Consider the following 21,794-nt stretch of genomic DNA (forward strand, 5'->3'; position numbering starts at 1 on the left):
CACTTCTAGATAGAAAACTGATGAATTAAAGAATTCAAAAAAGAACATTTTTTTCCTTTCCTTTTCTTTCTCAGGAAATGACCAATGAAGAAATTGGTCTTTCATGACATACAAATTTGCAATATTTTTCTTTCCTTTTCATCGAGTGGTAGCAGGGCTAGGAGGAAGGAGAGAATTTGGAACTGGAAAAAAATTAAGTCCCCTTTCTTTAAAAAAATATAAAATTTGAAAAAAAACCCTAAAACTAAAACCAATTCTAAAGTTTAGTTCACAGAATCATGGTAGCACAACTTAAAAAAAATTATGGTAGCACAGATTTAGAAGAGTACTCTAAAGGAGGTCATTTAATTTCAACACCTATTGTTCACTAGACCTATTACTAAGCTAACCACATTTCAGTACCAGACCTTACTTCCTTTTATTTCCAACACATTTGGGATCATCTCTATAGTAATTGAGTACAGCCCTTTAGTAATCATTTGCATGGCAGTATGGTATTGAATTGGAAGGACTAGCTATGACCTTTGGTTCTAGCACTTATTGGCCAAGAGACCACAATATCACCTCACTAAGCCTCAGTTTATTCATTTGTAAAATGGGCATACTAATCCTTGTGATGGGGCAATCTTTATAGGATTCTAGATTCTGAGTGAGAAAAAACTTCAGTGAAAATCCTGAAAATCAAAGGAGAGATTAACAAAATTGAAAGTAAGAAACCATTGAACTAATAAATAAAACTAGGAGCTGATTTTATGGGGAAAACCCCAATTTAATAGATAAAATATTGGTTAATTTGATTAAAAAATGAAGAAAACCACATTGCTAGCATCAAAAATGAGCAGGGTAAATTCACCACCAATGAAAATCAAATTAAAGCAATTATTAGGAGCTATTTTTACCCAATCTATGCCAAGAAATCTAACAATCCAAGTAAAATGGATGAATATTAACAAAAACAGAAATTGCCCAAATTAACAGGAGAGGAAATGGAATACTTAAATAACCCTGTCACTGAAAAAGAAATTGAACAAGCCATCAGTGAACTCCCTAAAAGAATCCTCAAGACCAGATGGATTCACAAGTTAATTCTACCAAACATTTATTTTTTTCCAATTCACATGGCATTTTATTTTTCCCAGTTACATATAAAGACAATTTTAATATTCATTTGTTAAAAATTTTGAGTTCCAACTTTTCTCCCTCCCTCCTCTCCTCCTCCCTAAGATGGTAAGCAATTTGATATAGGTTATATATGTACAATCATATAAAATGTATTTACATATTAGTCATGTTATGAAAGAAGAAAGAGACCCACAGAAAATAAAAACATGAAAAAACAGAGAAAGTAAAAAATAATATGCTTCGATCTACATTCAGACTCCATCAGTTCTTTCTCTGGACATGGATAGCATTTTTTTCATCATGAGTCCTTTGGAATTCTCTTGGATCATTGTATTGCTGAAAATAGCTAAGTCATTCATAGTTGATTCATAGTTGATCATCATACAATATTGCTGTTACAATGGTCTCCTGGTCCTGCTTGCTTCACTCCGCATCAATTAATATATGTAATTCCAGGTTTTTTCTGAAATCTCCCTGCTCATCATTTCTTATAGTACAACAGTATTCCATTATAGTCATACACCACAACTTGTTCAGTCATTCCTAAGTTGATGAGCATCCCCCCAATTTCCAATTTTTTGACACCACAGAAACAGCTACTATAAAGATTTTGATGTCTATTTTACTCTACAGTTCTAGGATATCAGGACATTTTTCTTGATAATTTTTTGAAGGATGACGTCCAGGTTCTTTTCTTTTTTGATTATGGCTCTCAGGTAGTCTAATAATTCTTAAATTATCTCTCCTGGATCTATTTTTCAGGTCAGTTTTTTTTATTTCACATTTTCTTCTATTTTTTTCATTCTTTTGATTTTGTTTGATTCTTAATGTCTCACAGAGTCATTAGCTTCCACTTGCCTAATTTTTAAGAAGTTATCTTCTTCAGTTAGTGTATTTACCTCCTGTTTCATTTGGCCAATTCTACTTTTTAAGGATCTTTTTTCTTCGCTGGGGAGTTTTTTTCAATTTCTTTTCTCTAAGAGGGGGTCATAGAGGTATTTTATTTCTTTTTCTGTTAATCTGGGCAATTTATGATTTTATAAATATTCATTGATTTCACTTAGATTATCAGATTTATTGGCATATAAATGGTGAAAATAGTTCCTAATAATTGCTTTAACTTCCTCTTCATTGATGGTGAATTTACCCTTTTCATTTTTGATACTGGCAATTTGGTCTTCTTCCTTTCATTCATTCATTCCTTCTTTCTAGCTTTCTTTTTATTAAATTAACCAATTGTTTGTCTACTTTTTTCATAAAACCAGCTCCTGGTTTTATTTATTAGTTCAATAGTTTTCTTACTTTCAATTTTATTAATGTCTCCTTTAGTTTTCAGGATTTCCAATTTGGTATTTCATTGGAGATTTTTAATTTGTTCTTTTTCTAGATTTTAGTTGCATGCCCAATTCATTCATTTGCTCTTTTTCTATTTTATTGACCTAAAAATTTAGGAATACAAATTTTCCTCTAAGTACTGCTTTGGCTGCATCCCAGAAATTTTGGTATATTGTCTCATTATTTTCATTCTATTTAATGAAATTATTGATTGTTTCTATGATTTGTTCTCTGACCCACTCATTCAAGATTACTTAGTTTTCAATTACTTTTTAATCTTTCTACTGCCATTTAATGAATGCAATTTTATTGCATTATGAGCCAAAGGGATACATCTAATACTTCTGCCATTCTACATTTGATTGGGAGGTTTTTATGCCCTGGTCAATTTTTGTGTAGGTGCCATGTACTGCTGAGAAAAAGGTACATTCTTTTCCATTCTCATTTAGTTTTCTCCAGAGGTCTGTCATCTGTCTGTTTCTAAAATTCCATTCACCTCAACTTTTTTCTTGTTTATTTTGTGGTTAAATTTGTCTGTTTCTGAGAGGGGAAAGTTGAGGTCCCCTACCAGTACAGTTTTACTGTCTATTTCCTCCTGTGATTCATTTAACTTCTCCTTTAAGAATATGGATGCTATACCATTTGGTGTATATATGTTTAGTATTGATACTATTTCATTGTCTGTGGTACCTTTTAGCAAAATGTAGTTTCCTTTCTTATCCCTGTTAATTAGATCTATTTTTGCTTTTGCTTTATCTGAGATCATGATTGCTACCTCTACTTTTTTTTTTACTTCAGCTGAAGGATTATAGAATCTGTTCCAACCCTTACTCTATGTGTGAGTCTCTCCTTCAAGTGTGTTTCTTGTAAACAACATATTGTAGGATTCTGGTTTTTAATTCACTCTACTATCTGCTTCCATTTTATGAGTGAATTCATCCCATTCACATTCACAGTTATGATCACTAACTGTGTATTTCCCTCCATCCTACTATTTTTCCTACTATCTCTCTCTCTCTCTCTCTCTCTCTCTCTCTCTCTCTCTCTCTCCCATCCCTCCTCAGCAGTGTTTTGCTTCTAACCACCACCTCCCCCAATCTACCCTCCCTTCTGTCAGCCTCCCCCATTTTTCTTAACCCCCTCCCCTCTTACTTACCTATTGGGTAAGATAGATTTCTATACCCAACTGATTGTGTATATTTTTCCTTCTTTGAGCCAATTCCAATGAGAGTCAGTTTCAAACGATGCCCACCACAATCCTCCATCATTCCCTCCACTGTAATATGTTTTTTACACCTCTTCATGTGAGATAACTTACCCCATTCTACCTCTCCTTTCCCTCTGCTCCCAGTGTAACCTTTCTCACCCCTAAATTTTTTTCCTTTGGATATCATCCCACCAAAGTCATCTCATACCCACAACCTTCTATCTATGTATACTCCTAATAGTGTCCTAATAGTGATACAATTTTTAAGAGTTACCAGTATCTTCCTGTGTAGGGAGGTATACAGTTTAACTTTACTGAATCTCTTATGTTTTATGCTTCTCTTGAGTCTTATATTTGAAAGTCAAATTTTTTCAGCTCTGTTCTTTTCTTCAGGAATGCTTGAAAGTCCTCTATTTCAATGAATGATCATTCCCCCTCCTCGCTAAATAATTATGCTCAGTCTTGCTAGGTAGGTGATTCTTGATTGTAATCCTAGCTCCTTTTCCTTCTGGAATGCTGTATTCCAAGCCCTCGTATCCTTTAATGTAGAAGCTGCTAAATCGTGTGCGTTCCTCACTATGGCTCCAGAATATTCTAATTGTTTCTTTCTGGCTGCTTACAATATTTTCTCCTTGATATGGGAGCTCTGTAATTTGGGTATAATATTCCTGGAAGTTTCATTTTGGGATGTATTTTGGGAGGTGATCAGTGGACTCTTTCAATTACTATTGATTCTTTTTTTAAAAGAGGCCATTGGGGTTAAGAAACTTGTTCAGGGTCACATAGCCAGTAAGTGTTTGAGGCTGGATTTGAACTCAGGTCCTCCTAACTCCAGGGCTGGAGCTCTATCCATTAAGCCACTTGGCTGTACCCATTTTTTTATGCTCTAAGCTTTTGTTGGCATTTGGGGATCATATAAATTAGATAGATAGAGATATATACACATAGACATGAAAGACAAGTAGGGATGGAATGCTTTTCATATACAAAACAGTTCTAGAATTTAGCAATGATATTCCTGGGAGTTTTCATTTTAGGATCTCTTTTAGGAGGTGATTGGTGGATTCTTCCATTTACTATTTTACCTTCTGGTTCTAGGATATCGGGGAGGTTTTCTTTGATAATTTCTTGAAGTATGATGTCTAGGTTCTTTTTATGATCATGGCTTTCAGGTAGTCCAATAATTCTCAAATCATCTCTTCTGGATCAATTTTCCAGTTCAGTTGTTTTTCCAATGAGATATTTCCTGTCTTCTATTTTTTCATTCTTTTGATTTTGTTTGATTCTTGATGCCTCATGGAGCCATTAGCTTCTACTTGTCCAATTCTAATTTTTAAGGAGTTATTTTCTTCATTTAGCATTTTAACTTCTTTTTCATTTGGCCAATTCTACTTTTTACAGAGCTCTTTTCTTCAGTGAATTTTGTACCTTTCCCCATTTTTTTTGTTCTTCCTTTACCAAACTGTTGACTCTTTTAAAATAAAATACTAGCAAGGAGATTACAGAAGAATGAAAGGAGACTACAGCAATCTATCATAAAGATCATACAGTATGAACAAGTAGAATTTATTCCAGGAATGCAAGGCTGGTTCAATATTAGGAACACTATCAACATAATTGAACATATCAATAACAAAACCAACAGAAATTATGTCATCATCTCAATGGTTGCAGAAAACTTTTTTTTGACAAAATACAACACTTGTTCTGATTAAAAACAATAGGAAGCATATGAATAAATTAAGCTTTCCTTAAAATGATAAGTTATATCTATCTAAAACCATCAGCAAGAATCATCTATAAAGGTCATAAGCTAGAAGCCTTCCCAATAAGATGAGTAGTGAAGCAAGGATGCCAATTATCACCACTACTATTCAACATAGTACTAGAAATCCTACCTATAGCAATAAGAGAAGAAAAAGAAACTGAAGGAGTAAGAATAGGAAATGAGGAAACAAAACCATTACTATGACTTTTTCCTCTAAACCATGATTTAGTGCTGAAAGGATTCCTGCAGATCACCAATTCTAACCCATTTATTGTGTTTTATTGCTTAATAATGTTTTTAAAATTAGCAGAAATCTTGCTAAGATGGTTTACTTGGAATCCACAGAATAATAGGAGCTGAAGGGGAACTTAGAGTTCCTATAGTACAGCCCCCTCAGATTAGAGATGAAGAAACTGAAATCCAGGGAGGTTGCCCAAGGTTCCGCAAGTTGCCAGAACTTGAACCCATATCCTCACACTCTGAAGTCTGGAGGACTCTTCCACTTAACAATGATGATGTAGAAAATGTAAAGAAATATAAAGGTGAATCATTGATACTATTTTGCTCACTAGAAAAAAGGTCAAAAGATTGTTTTGAAACAAAAACAAGGTCAAACAAAGCTGTATTTCAGTCAAAAACCAACCTAAATGCATAGGAAACAAATTGGACAAAAACGGCCCTCCACTCTTGTGATCTTTCCTTTTTCCTCAGAGTCTAGCAATATAGAAAGGCTTCTTGGAGGATCCTTTTATTAACTTGTTAAATCAAGAAAGATCAAAGATAGAAGAATTTGTTTCTGTACAGTATAGAAGCAGTTGGAATCTATAAGGATTCAAGAATGAATGAACTTCACCTGGTTCGAATATGTGCATATGGGGTTTTTTGGGGGGATGTGTACTGTCTTGAATTTTTAAAAGTATGATTTTTTTTCCCATTTTAAAGAGCATTACAAAAACAAAAACACTGTAAGAATACAAAAGCTTCTTGGATATAACCACCATCAATATAACAATACTCGTCTCAAACAAAGAGCTTTGGTTTTCCAAGAAAGAAATAGAAAAAGAAAGGACAACTGAAAAAAGAGTTTTGAGACTTTCAAAGATATATGAAAAATAGAATGAACTATAAACTTTCTGGGACCTCAACCACCCATTCCAGAAAAAACAGAAAAATACAGGTGAATTTGATGACATTACCTCTTGTTGTGGATTTTTACTAGATATCTGAATCTAAAGGGCCTTTCATTATTTGAAAGAGAAAATCAGATTGAAAACTGGCTTAGGGGGAAAAAAAGAAAAAAAAAGAGAGGTCAACTTTTCTATCACCTGGTATTTGATCTCCATGTTATTTTCCCGGCTCCAGCAAGATTACTCTGTTATTTCCATTGTTTCAGCTTCAACTAGGTAATTTTTGTCTGTGTTGCTGACAGTTCCCCATGGCAAAGAGACATGCTTCTTTCCTTAAGTATGTCTCATATTTGCATGGTTCACAAGCAACTGGAAATTAGAGTCACTTGTGAATTGTAGTAGATTGTCTCAAAAGTCATTCTCCGGAACATGAGATGCCAGTTCTCTTATTCAGCAACAGAATTTATCTCCTGAGTCTGTTTTTTTGTTCCTAGGGCAGGGAGGGAGGAGGATTTGACTGGATTTATAAAATCCTTTTGATTAAAGTAGATCAGCAACCCCCAGGTAACTTTTATTCTTGGAGTTGCCTTAGGGCATGGACAGGTTAAATGACTTGACTGTGGACACAGAGCTCTCACTGTATGTATCATGCAATGGACTTTTGGTGCATACACAGGCCCCATGAGCTTCTGGGGGGATGCAGCCTCACTACCAGGAAGATTCCAGGAGAATCATGTATAAGGAAAGTGCTTGGAAGAGACTGTGGAGTATGCGTGGACATTCTCTAACTGGTACCCTGAGGTACTGCCTCTAGCAGTATTCCTTCTATCATTAGGGGGCCCTCTCCCAGGTCCATTAAGCAAAGAATATCAATTTGATTTTATGAAGAGACATTTTCGGAAGATATAGAAAAAAAACAACGCACAAATATTTCTCTTATTAACTAGGGAGCATAATCTCCTCTACGTTACCTCAATGTGTGGGGAGGGGGGCTCAAAGGCTGGGGTGGAGCAGTAGATTAGGTTCATAATGTAACTTAGTTCCTACACAGTAGTGGTCCCACCAAGTTAATATTCAGATGTGGCATGAAGTCCCTTCACTGAACTGGAGCCCTAAATATTCAGGGTCAGAGGCACCACTCCCTTCACTTAGAATGGAAAAGAACAAAAAGGCCAAAGACCAAGGTCTCTTTCTTAAGGCCAGATGATCCCAGAGGGGAGAAGGCTATACCTCTTTTCCCTTACAGTATGATTATTAATTAATGCCTTCAGAACCAATCAAAGAGCCTTCCCTTTATAGTTAGCTGCCTGGAACCAATTACTACACATCTACACATGCCTCATGGTCTCTCTAAAGCCTTTCCCTTACATATCATCATGATCCTCCTAGAAGCAAGCTCCTTAGTGCCCTCCACTAGGAGGACCAACCAAGCAAGTTAATGGGGTCTGCACATGCACCACATTCCCATTACAATCAGAAACAGGACTTAAGTTCCTCCTTTTCCTCCTCCAAGGCTATCTCTCTGCCCACTGTGAATGAATAAATGAAGCATTTGTTAAGAACTTACTATGTGGAAAGCACTATGCTAAGCACCAAGGATGTAGATAAAAAGTAAGACAGTCCCTCTTCACAATGAGCTCACATTCTAATAGAGGAAATGGTTTCAGCTCTAAGCAGATTGAGGGGTCCCATGGTCCTCAGGGTGTAGAAACAAAGCGGATGTTAATGCCTCTTTAATATCATTTCCAAAGATGAAATCTTACCAGTTTCTGGTGTTAAACCCTTTCACCTTGCCAAGGACTTTGGTGATGAGAACTTTCTTTTCTTTTCTTCATTAGCTGTGGCTGTAAGAACTGCAGGAGCAATTGCCAGGCTGCATCTCCACAAGGGTTTTTTCCCCAGGATTATGACTGTGGACAATGGAGTAAAAATAGTTATTCTCAAGGCTCTTGGGCTCAGGATCCTGCAGGGGTCTCCATCAGAACTGAAGGAGACATGGTGGTCAAGGTGGTAGAGGTGGTTTGATTTGCCTAGTACATACAGCCTCCTTTCTCTCCCTCTAGAAGCCTTCTAGCTTCAGCTAGGCTGACTACCCTGTCCTGTGTGTGGCAGAGGGTTGGCAGTTGGTAGGAATGGCTGGCCCCTTCTCTACACAAGTTACTTGCCCAGATGTCGGCTGTGAGGGCTAGGCTGAAAGCAGAGCTGGTGATCTGGAAAGTATGCTATTCTTAATTGGAATAATGACAAAATTAGTTTAGATTCCTAGTGAATGCAAATTATATTCAACCATTTAGGGAGCCAGACTCAGAGAATGTTGAATGGATATTAAAAAAATCAGTGTAGCTACATCCCAGAGAACATTGCTCTGTAACGTTGGGCAGTATTTCCCACAGCCTCAGTTTCCTCTTCAGTAAAATGTAAGGGATAGATAATATCTCTAAGTTCTTTCAGCTCTAAATTTTATTAACCTATGTAGCTAATTAGGAATTGAAAGTATTATACGGTACCTAAAGCTAAAGAATTTTATTGGATGAGTATTGTGCTACCAAGGACAAGCTTTCCATAATGTTGGGAATAGCCAAAATCATCAATGGAGGACATGAGCTGAATTAGATAATTACAAATCATAGAACTGTTTAAAACTGAACAATAATGTTTGCATACAACTATAACTAGCATGGAGTACCCGGGACTTTGTCCCAGGGTACTAATATCTGGGAGGGGCCTCTTTACTTCTATTCAACAACCCTTCCTTGGGGCAGTGGAGTATTTCCACAGTATCCAACTACACCCCAAGTATCCCATTGCTGTGGTGCCCTCACAGGCACAACTAAGGTCACACCATCACTTCCCATTGCACCATTCTCCACTCTCCCTCTCTCCTCATCCCCACCCTCTGCAACTATTTTTGCTCCTGGTACTGGGGGTAAGGGAGTGAAACCTTGCCCTAGTTTACTGGGCAGTGTTCTGTATGAAGTAGCTACACTGAACTTTTAAATTCAACATTCTCTGAGGCTAACTCCCCAATAAGTTGTGTGTACATGTGTGTATTTATACTAATATATGTGTGTGTGTATGTGTATGGATGTGTGTGTGATTACAAACCCACATCTACTAGAAAGCAACAGTGTCCTAGAAAGAATACTTGAGTAGGATTCAGGAAACCTGGATTGAAATCCTGTGTTTACCACCAACTGATAAAACTTAGTAAGTCATTCTCTCTCTCTCTGGGCCTCAGTTCCTGTATCTATAAAATATCAGTATGCACTAAATCCCTCCCAGCTTCAATACCTAGCAAGAAACACAGTGAAACCCAAAGTATCAGGTAAACCAAGTCTAGCACAGTACTTTACACTGGGGATAGGTGCTCAAAACATGTTTACCGAAATCAAAGTGTTCTCATCAGGAAATGAAGGCACCACATAGTGTCATTATGAGACATAGTGAAAATGTAAATATGTCCTCTCCAGAAAGGGTGCAGTGGAAACACCACTGAATTTGACTCTGCTACTTTCTACCTGTGTGACCTTGGGGAAGTCACTTCCCTTTTTGGGCCCTCAGCTCCCTCATTTATCAAATGAGGGGGGTTAGACTAGATGACCTTTAAGGCCCCTTCTAGCTCTAAATCCACAATCTTAAATTTAAAGGAAGAACAAAATTCTGTACTTTTTGTATATGATAGATATAGCCACAGTTAAGAGCACATGTATTTTTTCAAGGTCCAAAAGTTCACTTTTGGGACAGCTCTGTAACTAGTCTATTGGGAATGTGGTAAAAGAAGAGAGCTGCAATCCTCGGTAATAACCATGGGCCCTGAAAGTGAGAGGTCACTGATGCCTCCACTGACTGCACTCTTGCTCCTTTATCAACAAAGAAAACTGATCTTAGCACCTACTTTGCAAGAATCATCAGCCCAAACAGGAAATCCCAAAGGCCTTAGGTTTTCCCCATCGAGCACCATAACCTAACTGAGAGCCTACCAGCCTAGCATCATCATGCTTCCTTCCCCCTCATGTTCAGCAGTGAACTTTTCCTCCTCCACTCAATTTGCCTTAAAAGATGGATTTGAGGGCACATTTTCTGCTGCTCATGGCAGGAGGGTTTTGTGAAGCTTGCTACAAGTACTAAAATTGCTCATTATAGCTCTGTAAAAGACTTCATGGATGTCCATCCAAGTCAATACTGGCCACTCTTTAATGTCAAAGAACTAAGAGGCAGATGTATTCTTAATCCAGAGTTCAATATTTGGTCATTCCCAAAAACCACTCCCTTCAGCTTTCCCCCAATGACTGTAACAACTGTAACGTTTGCTGACTTTATCTGCATCATTCCAGGCTCCCTGTCTTCCTTCAAGGCTTCGTTCACCTTGCCGCCAGGGGATCTAGATTCTCATTTTGTTATGATCCATGATAAAGTGGAATGAAAGAAGAGATATGTTTCCTCAATGTGGTATTAGTATATCATAGACAGAATGAAGGAATCGAAAAGGTCCCAAGAGAATGTAAGGTCCCTTCAGTGAAGAGACTAGTTTTTGTCTCTGTCTCTTTCTCTTCAATGTAGAGCCTTGCACACAGTACAGGGCTTGATTAAATTCTTGTAAACAAATAGGCTTGGAGTCAGGAAAGATATGGATTTAAGTTGCACCTTCACTTCTTACTAGCTGTGTAACCCTAGGCAAGACATTGCACCTCTGGGTCTTAGTTTCTTCCTCTCTGAAATGGTGATAGGAATATTTATACTACCTACCTCAGAAGGTTGTTGAAAGGAAAATGTTTTATAAAACTTAAATTGCTATAAGAATATAAGTATTATTGTGTCAAAATTTCTGCTGGGAAATTCTGGAACCAACCAAAAATGTTTTTATCTAGTTCTATTTACTTTCCATAGTATCATAGAACTGGGAAGACCACAAAGATTATCTAGTCCACCTTCCTCATTTTACAGATGAGGAAACCGAGGCCCAGAGAGGTTAAGTGATTTATCCAAACTCAAACAGATCTTAAATATAAGATTGCAGATGTAAGACAAGATCATTCTCGTGACCAGACCCACCTTGCAAAGTATACCCTTAGATTCAACAGTACATTTTATCAAGGAATTAATCAGTTAAATTGAACAGTGCTTCTGAGTCAAAAGAAGGCAGAGCTTAAGAGGTCATAGGAGTTTGCATTCAAGTAACATCTGAAGCTTTGGATTAAAGCTTTCAAATGCTGTATTTAAGATGTTCCTGGTGATTTCTCACCACTGACAGTCTGACTGTCCGACATATTTATTTCATAGGGTAAGAAGTAACACCATGTGAAAATAGCTGGAATGAGTGTTATCCAGCCCCTTTCCTGGCAACAAAATGAGTGTGCCTTGCTTGTTCTGGGAAGCCTGCCAGATGAGCTCTGAAAGGCTAGCAAGACGGAGATGACTGTACTGGCTGAAGGTTCACTCCAACACACTAAATGAAGCAGATCAAGTCTGTGGAGAACCAAGCCAACCATGAGAAAAAGGGCATGCTCTGGCAGGATATGACATCAGAAAAGATATCCTACCCCCTTTTATAGAACCTGGGCTTTGGGTAGCACCTTTCAGGGCTTTAGTGGCTTTTCAAAGTGTTTTTCTGATATGTTATCTTCCCCTTATTACAATAGAAGCAGAGAGGTGAAACGTCTAGAATACTAGTCTTGGAGACAAGAAGACCTGGGTTCAAACCCCAATGCCAACACTCACTAGCTTTGGGACTCAGTAAAGTCCTCTAATTTGTATGATGTTCATGGAACTCCCTAGGGACAGTGTAGCATAGGCGAAAAATCACTGTAGTTAAAAGACAAGAACATAAGTACAAATCCCAGCTTTCCCACTTGCTTCCTTTGTGACCCCAGACAATCTACTTCATGTCTCCAGGGTTCAATTTTCTTATTTGTTAAAACAGGAGTGTTAGACCAGAAGCCTTTGAGCTCCAAAGCTATCATCTAACCCTAAATCATCTACATTCATAGAGAAAATGCCTCCCATCTCCACCGTGTCCTTCCTCCTACAAGGAGCTAATAGACTTCGGCAGCCTTACGGCCTGGTGAAATGTTATGTATGTCCTTTTTTCCCATGAAAAAACCAAGTCCAGGAGAGATGGGTCACAAGAACATAGGCAGTTAGTGGAAGATAGGGACTAGGACACAGGAACTAGGCCCTTCCACTCTGGAGACTGTCCACAATATCATATCAGGCCTCTCTTGCCAATCTCATGCACACCTCACATTTGCCACTTAAATGTATAAGAAGTGAAAGATTCCCTTCTGACTAAAGGAGGGCAAAGGACAGCTTCCTGTCCCTCTGGATTCCTGAACACCAGATGCAAACAAACAGCGATTTGCTCATCATAGGTACTGAAATTACCAGAGGCACTCAAATAATGGCTAATTTAAAGGATTCAGAGGTGACAAGGGAAAGCCTTGGCCTGAAGTCAGGAGACCAGGATTCCAGTCCTGGTTTTCTGCCAGTAATTTGTTGAGAGACCTTGAGCAGGTTACTTATCCATTCTAAGTTTCAGCTGGCCTTGATGGATTTTCAGGTCCCCTCTTCTAGAGCTAACATTCTATGCTTCATGACTATGACTTTTACAATTCTGAAATTATGGAAAAGGATGATAAATGCTGAAACTATACATGGTGTCTAACTCACTTTTTCTCCCTGTAAAATGGTGAAATACAACTAGAAACAGAAGTATACATTTATAGAGCATTTTAAGGTTTACAAAGTTGTTTTTTTTTCTCATCTCAACTCCAATTAACCATTGTTGTCCCCGTATTTTAGATGAAGACATCAAGTAAGGCTAAAGGCAGTGAAGTCATTCCTTTGTTCCTAGTCACATAGGAAAGATAAGTTGGAGCCAAGACTCCGAATCAGGGATTCTACCTCCAAGCCCAGTTCTCTCTCCACCATGCCAAACTCTCTTTCCTTCGTTACTTCCAGATGTCCTACCCTATTGTTTTATGATGCTAACATCTATTAATTTTCAATTGTAGCAGGAATGGGGGGAGGGAGATAGACAGAATGGAAAAGGAAAAATGATACATGAAATAGGTATCTTTCTTTTTTTGTTCTATCAGTTTGCCTACCTGTTAATATTGTGACTGAGCCATTGGGCAACTCCAATCCTACTTAGGGAGCAAGACTGTGGCAGTCACCATGTAATTGTTAATGCCTAACATATGTACAAGCAGGCATTTAGTAAATGAATTTTTATGATGACAAATAGCTGTTCTACATTAGGTATATTAAGATGAAGATATTGGTCCCATACTGTACATCCATGCACCTTCGTTATATTTACTTAGTAGTATGGAAGAATCATAATATGCTACATCCAGAAGAGCTGTTAGCTATCACCTAGTCCATTCCCTCCATTTTACAAATGGGGAAACTCACTCTCAGGATGAGGAAAGAACTTGCCCAAGAACTTATGAGCCACGTAACTAAATCCCAGTTTTCCTCACTTTCAGGCCAGCTTTTTCTACAGTATTTAGGCAATAATTCGTCTTGGACCCTAGCTAAGAGTGATAATGAAAAACTAATATTGCAGACAATGGGTCCAGTTTTTATAACTTAGATGACGCTGATGACTTTAGGACTTTTCCAAAAGAAATGGAATGTTACAGGTAGCTAAGAACGCACAGTGTGTACCATACATGAGTGATCCAACAGGTTTGTCTGTAGTCAATTCCAAGAGATTTAAAGCAGTGCCAAATCATGTCAGCAACTGACGCCATGTTTTTCTGATGTGGACAAACCTTCACAAAAATACTCATCCTGTGCCTCATCATGGCATGGAGGTGACCTTGACATCTTAAAGGTTGTGCCAACAGAGTTTCAAAGGCATTGGTAAGACCTAACAAACTGAGAAGGCTTCAAGTTCAATCCCAGGGAGAGATTCCGTGTGTGCCCCCAAAGAACAGTCTAGGTAAGTATAGAGAAGCCTATCTATCACCCACCAGCAGGCTGGCCATAGTCATAGATAGAAATGTAAGATGGTTCTGAAAACTTTGTGGAACTTTTCCCTTCAATAGAAGAAAAGATTAAGATGAAAAGAAATTTGGGTGTTGTTACAATAGTTCCAACCTGACCTATTTAACTAAGTTGCTGACTCTGAAAAATGAGAAATGAATAAGATTGAAGAAACTGACTCATTATACCCATTTCTTAGAGAAGTTTAATTGATATAAAAGCTAGAATTCAAAGACAATATAACTGCTCTCTGGGATCACCCCCTTAAAATGCACTGGGAGGTTGAGTTCCCAAAGAGGTAGCTTCTATGTTTTCAGGGTGCTAGGGATAGCCCTGGGGCTGGCAGTCCTTCTGATACAACCTCATAGGCCACCAAAACCTCACCGTACCGGATCTCAGTATTACTCCTGAAGGTAATGCCGTCCTCCCAGGCATCAGATCCACAATCTTGTTGCCATCCTTGACTCCTCATTCTTATCTCACCACCAACCCCTGCCATCTCCAATGTGGTGACAGGTCCTGTTGATTCTACCTTACCTATATCTCTCATACATACCTCCTTCTCCTCCTTTCTTCTGATACTGCTACTACCCTAGTGCAGATCCTTATCACCTCAAGCCTGCATTATTCCAGTAGCCTTCTGTCTCAAGTCTCTCCTCACTCTAGCCCAACCTCCACTTGGCAGTGAAAGGGATCTTTCTAAAGCACAGGTCTGACCATCTCCTCTTTAGTACATGCCAATGCCGGCCTATCACCTCCAAAATCACATCTAGATTTCTCTTTTTTTACTTTTAAAACCTTTAATAAACTGGCCCTTTCCTATGCTTCCAGTCTTTTTATACCCACATACTCCATGATCCAATGACACTGGTTTTCTTACTCTTCCTCACACAAGACACTCTTATCCCAACTCCAAGCATTTTTACTGGCTATCCTCCACGCCTGGAACACTCTCCCTTCTCACCTCTCCCTCCCAGCTTCTCTGACTTCCTTCAAGTCTCAGTTAAATAACTCCTTTCTAAAAGAAGCCTTTCCCAGGCCTCCTTAATCTTCTTGCCTTTCCTTTGAGGTTACCTTCAGTTTTTCCTCTATATATCTTCTGTTGTCTCCCCCATTGGGCTACGAGCTCCTTGACAGCAGGGATTACATGTCTTTCTTTGTATCCCAGTGCTTAGCACCATGCCTAGCACACAGCAGGTGCTTAATGAATGCTTCTTAACTTGTTGATTTCTCCTTAACAACCCAGCAGTAGACTCAAATATTTTTCTTTACTATCTTTACTTATGTCTTATTGAGGTAAATAAGTATAGGAAAAAACAAACAAGATGAAATCATTTTTAAAAAAACCCACATGATCATTTTCACCCCAATTTCCAACACAAATTATTATAATATCACATATTTTTAAATAATAAAGATGTTTGTGTACATAATACTTGGGAATACCTAAAATTTAATTTGGTCCAGTATCGGCAGCAACTTTGGAGATAGGCTATCTGGATGTAAGACATACCTATTTAAAATCCCTTTCTTTATACTGCTCAAACTTTTCAAAGTCACAATGTAACAAGGAAAGAATTATTTAAATTTCACCAAGCACCAGAATTGATCATCTTCCTCATTTCACCTTTTCTTCACATTTATTATTACTATAGAGAACAAAATAGTAGCCTGCTAGAGGAAAATCTTCCCTAGTCTTCTGGAAGGCCACAATGTAGGAACTCAGAAATACAGCTACCTAACCCCATTTCAAAGTTATTCAGGATATTCCTCTGTGAATAATAATTCACCTTTACACTGCACTTTAAGGTTTCTTGAGAACTTTCCCCACCTCAGCTCTGTGAGGGAGATAGGAAAGTATTACTAGGATTTTACAAATGAAAGATTTTGCTGTGAACTAATCCTGAGACTTAGAAGTGGATTGTCAAAGGTGCTGGAGAAAGTCCAAGACCACAGGATCCATTTGGAAGACCCTCCCTTTAAACTACTTAGCTCAGGGCTGTACCCACAGGCCTCACAAGGTCAAAACTTGTTGGCTGAACAACAAGATCCAAAGAGGAGAAGAGACATAGAAAAGATGGAGACTGTGGTCCTAGTTTTCAAACAAATACATACACACACAGATAAAATTATGGGAAAAATACACAGGGATACAGGGAGCAGAATATAGAAGACCCAGAATTAATAAAAATCCCTTCCAAAGTTAGGCTTGGAATAAACGACTAACAGAATACTAATCAACTGTGACTCTATTTCACAAAATGTTCATACACCACACATGGGTGAATCCTTCCTTTTTCAAAGAATTTCCATGTAATCTTGATGTTCAGGCATCTTTCTTCCAAAGTTCAAGTACACCCAGTTCTATCAAAGCTCATCATGTCTTTTGCAGTCATTTGCATAAGAAGACTTTTGGTTCCTAGTTGGTACAGATTGTTCTCTTTCCTCATTTGTTCTTAGTTAAGATAAACTAGGTTCACTGTTATCTTCAATAGCAAACAGCAAACATTTGTATAATAAACTACATTGGTACCTTTCTATGTTCAAAGCATATTAATTTTGGGAAATGTTAAAACAGATTTCCTAATAATTATGTCCTTACATAGCCTCGTTTAATCATGTCATGGTTGTTGGTTTGTCCCCAAAGAGTGCTGCTTTTCTTTCTGTAGCTCAAAATCTGTTCTGGTAAATCACAGGCTAGACCTTCTGAAACTTAAAAATCAGCAACATTTTGAAGGGGAAGAAACATGTAGAGAGGCAATATGGCATAAAAGCATGAATCAGAAGGAAAGAGGTGAGTATTCAAAGCTCTGCTTCTGCACCTAGGGCAAGTTCCCTCAACTTCTGGGCCTGTCTTCTATCTGTAAGATAAGAAGGTTCAACTAAATTATGTCTAAGGTCTAAGCTCTAAAATTCAAAGTTTCTAAATATTGTGAAGTACAATCTATTCTATATTATCTTCATTGGCCTCTGCATTTCACTTAAGCAAAGTTGAAAACTTTGTTATGTATACATGCATATCCCAAGTGGTGCCACTGAGAGTGTATATCAAGGAGGGATTGTGTCCCTAAGTAACATAACTGTATATGCTTCAGTCTAACAAATCTAGTTTAACAAAACACCTCTCCCCATGGACTCTCTCAGAGGAACTTCACCAAGGTTTGTCACTTCCAGGCAGGAAGAAGGAGAGATCTAGCTTCTCCAGTTCAATGTCTCAGTCCTTTTACTGGGTAAGACCTTTAGATTTTGGAGAAACCTCACTGGGGCATCCTATTACAACAGAAACAAAAATTCACAGTGGCACTTTTTGCTGTAGCCAAGAATTAGAAACAAAGTAAATGCCCATTGATTGAGGGCTGGCTAAACAAAATATGGTATATGAATGTAGTGGAACAGTTCTGCAATATGATAAACATGAAAAATTCAGAAATTCATTGGAAGACTTATGAGGGATGTAAACAGAACCAGGAAAACAATATACACAATGACGACAACATATAAGGAAAGAACAGTCACTATAACATGATGAAACTGAATGTTATGTAATTATGACCAAGTTTGGCCCCAAAAGAGAGATATGAAAATGTACCTCCCTCCCTGCTTTGCAGAGGTGGGGAACTATTGGTATGAAACATTGTATATATTGTATGACTCAGCTGATGCATTGGTTGCCTCTGTTGAACTACCTTTTCTGCTTTTCCTTTTTCCTTCCTTCCTTCCTTCCTTCCTTCCTCTTTCTCTCTTTCTCTCTCTCTTTTTCTTTTTCTTTCTTTTTTCCAGTAACAGCTCTTGGGGTGAGGGAAGGTAGGGAATATATTTAGAAATTAGAGGTATGTAAAAATAAAAGATATAAATTTAAAAATAAGTATTTTTAAATTTAAAATGAAATGAAATAAAGACATCTTAGAATCAATTGCCAATATATGTCAAAGAGAGGAATATTCCAAAAGAGTCGGAAATATCACAGATGGTATTATTTACCACAAAATGAGAACTGAGAAAACATAGGCAACTGCCAAACAGAACGATTATTTTCTCTCCCAAAAATTCAGTGGATCTGTGATCTCATCAGTCTCCATATCATGCCTTCTGTTCTTTGGTCATCATCTCACTTCCCTCCCACCAGGGTCTTAGAAACTGCCCCTGGGACCTCCCAATACCTGAGGTGAATGACTAGGGGCATCACATGGTCAAATCTGTGTATAAGAAAAATTACTCTGGCAGCAGTGTGTAAGGCAGATGAGAGTGGCGAGACACTTGACGAAATCAGCCCAATTAAGAGGTTACTGCAAAGATCTAACATGAAGGGTGATAAGGACCTCTATTTAGGTGGTAGCTATGTGAGTAGAGAAAAGGGATAGGAAGCCAGAAACATCGTAAAGGTAGAAGCAGCATGATTTGGCAAATGATTAGATACATAGGGTGAGGCATCCAAGATAATACCAAGATTAAAAACCTGAGAAACTGGAAGGATTGTTGTACCTTTGAAAGAATTAGGGAAACGCAGAAGAAGGGGACATTTAGAGGGAAAGATAAGGAGTTCATGTTTAGACATGTTCAGTTTAAGTTATCTTTGGGACATTCAGCATGATATGTCCAATAGACACTTGGTGAAACAGGACTGAAGCTCAAGGGAAAGACTGGGACTCAACATATTGATGTGGGAATCATCTTCATAGAAAAAAGGGTCAAACCCATGGGAAGTGCTGAGATTACCAAGAGAAAGAGTGTAGACAGAAAAGAGAAGATGGTCTAGGACAACTTGATGAACACATACAGCTAGAGGCCATGATGTGGATCTATGTCCCATGGGCCAAATGTGGCCTGATGGCTTTTTTTATAGTCTGAGAGCTATACAAAGATGGGCAGAAGGCTGGATTGCCCCTTGGGCTATAGTTTGCTGACTCCTGAATTAATAATGATGAATTGGCAAAGGAGAGAGAAAGATTAGTCTTTCTCAGAGAGTATCTAAACTAGGAGAAAACAGTATCATGAAAACTCTGAGAAAAGAGTATTAATAGCTAATATAATAGTTAGCATTTCCTTAGTTCTTTAATGTTGCAAAGCACTTTCAAATATGATCTCATTTGATCCTCATAACAACCCTGTTAGGTAGATGCTATTACTATCACCATTTTACAGATGAGGAAACTGAGGCCGACAAAGATGAAGGGATTTGCCCACAGTCACAAAGCTACTGTCTGAGCCCTAAGTCTGAACTCAAGTCTTTCTGACTCCAGGTTGGGCTTTCTATCTACTGTGCCACCTAGCCCAGTGTCAAATGCAGCAGAGAGGTCAGAAGGATTAAGAATTAGAAAAGAACTAATCAGATTGGGCAATTAAGAGATATTACTAATTATGCTACCACAGGGAAAAAGTTGGCTCCATGTGTTAAGTAATGGATTGAAGATAAGTGCCTAAGAATGTTTGTAATAACAAAATGAAAAGACTTAGAGATCTCCAGCTCTCACTAACTTGGCCCATCCTTCTAGAAGGGCAGGGCATTTATCCACCAATGAGGAGAGAGTACTAAACCACTGGATTTTGGGACAGGGGTTACAGTGTTATGGGGTATTCAGGGCAGACCAGTTTGTCCAGCGAGAGGGCTACCCAAGCTCTTTCAGGGCTGCTCAGCTACCTTTGATGCCCACCTATCACCTAATCCTCACCTGTGGCAGCCACACTCCAGCAAAACCATCTCAGTAGATGGGCCAAACCAGGTTGAGAGTAGCCAATAGGCCTCAAACCCATCTGAGTTAAGACAATGTCTACCCAAGCATGTTAAGACTTCTCTTGCCAGAAGGGGCAGATGAGAACAATTTTGTTCCAATGGTCATGAAGGAGGCTGAAGCGGGCACTGTGGAATGCTTAGAGCTTGGTCAAACATTGAAAACACCAAGGTCATCCACTGTATCCCAAGCCTTCACCAGATGTCTTGACTTCTGTCTTGCCACTGGCCTTCAATGACTCAGGAAGAAAGAATGAAGTTGATGACTTTGCACAGTTCTGCCTCAACTAAAGCCAATTCACATGCAAGTCAAGACATCACTCATCACCCACTACTTCATTCACCTTGAAGTCCTGTGGTAATGGGCAAATGTCGAATCAGCGGGTGTGGATACACTGGGAGCTGTAGTCACAACCCTGCACACACACAGCCCAGGGCATAGGGTCATTTTCTTACTGGACTGAAGCAGCAGTGGGATTTGGCAGCCCCATGGGTATCTAAGCAACCTTTTGAAGAACAGCACTACTTACTTCCTGGTGGGATGAAAGTGCTAGGAAAGGTACCCTAAAAATTATTTGCTTCTTCCCAAGCCTGGCCTGCTTACTACAGCAGATATAGTTGAAACACACACACACACACACACACACACACACACACACACACACACACAAACTGTGAAGGTGATTCTGTTGGTACATGGAATGCGCACACATTTATAGACAACATGAAATCTAGTAGACCTGGGAGAACAACAGCTCTTGTTGTGAGAGAACTCGGTAGGTATCATATTCAATTAGCAGCCCTGGGTGAAACAAGGCTGGCAAACAAAGGCCAGCTTATTGAAGTTGAAGCTAGATACATGTTTTTCTAGAGTGGCCACCATGGTAAAGAGTGCCATGAAGCAGGTATAGGTTTTGCAATCAGATCCAATCCAGATTTTGCTAGTTAGCAAGACTGCATGCCTCCCAAAAGGATTGAACAACAGGCTCAAGACAATGTGACTGCCACTTGTAGGAAAGTGCCACATTACCATCATCGTATGCTTCCACCATGATAAACACTGATGAGGTCAAAGAAAATTTCTACAAAGACTTGTAGACTCTCATCATCAATGTGCCAAAAGAGGACAAGTTTGTAATTCTGGGTAACTTTAACAGCCAGAGCAGGAACAGACTATCAGATATGGCAGGGAGTTGCTGGGAGGAATGGAGTTGGAAATAGCAATAGCAATAGTCACTTATTACTGAAGGCATGTGCATCTCATGATCTACTCATCACCAATTGTGACTTCAGCCTACCTCACTGCAAAAAAGGTTGTGGATTCATCCTTGTAGAAAGCATTGACATATAAAATACTATGTCATTGTCAGGAGAAGAGACAGGCAGGATATGAGAGTGATGAAGGTGATATGTGGTCCAGTGTTGGACCGATCACAGACTCATCCTTTCCAAGCAAAATGTTAACATTCAGCAAAAGCAGTGGCCCCAAGGCAAAATGACTGTCTAGAGACTCAACAT

Source organism: Trichosurus vulpecula, chromosome X (assembly GCF_011100635.1).
Source record: "Trichosurus vulpecula isolate mTriVul1 chromosome X, mTriVul1.pri, whole genome shotgun sequence".
NCBI lineage: Eukaryota > Metazoa > Chordata > Mammalia > Diprotodontia > Phalangeridae > Trichosurus > Trichosurus vulpecula.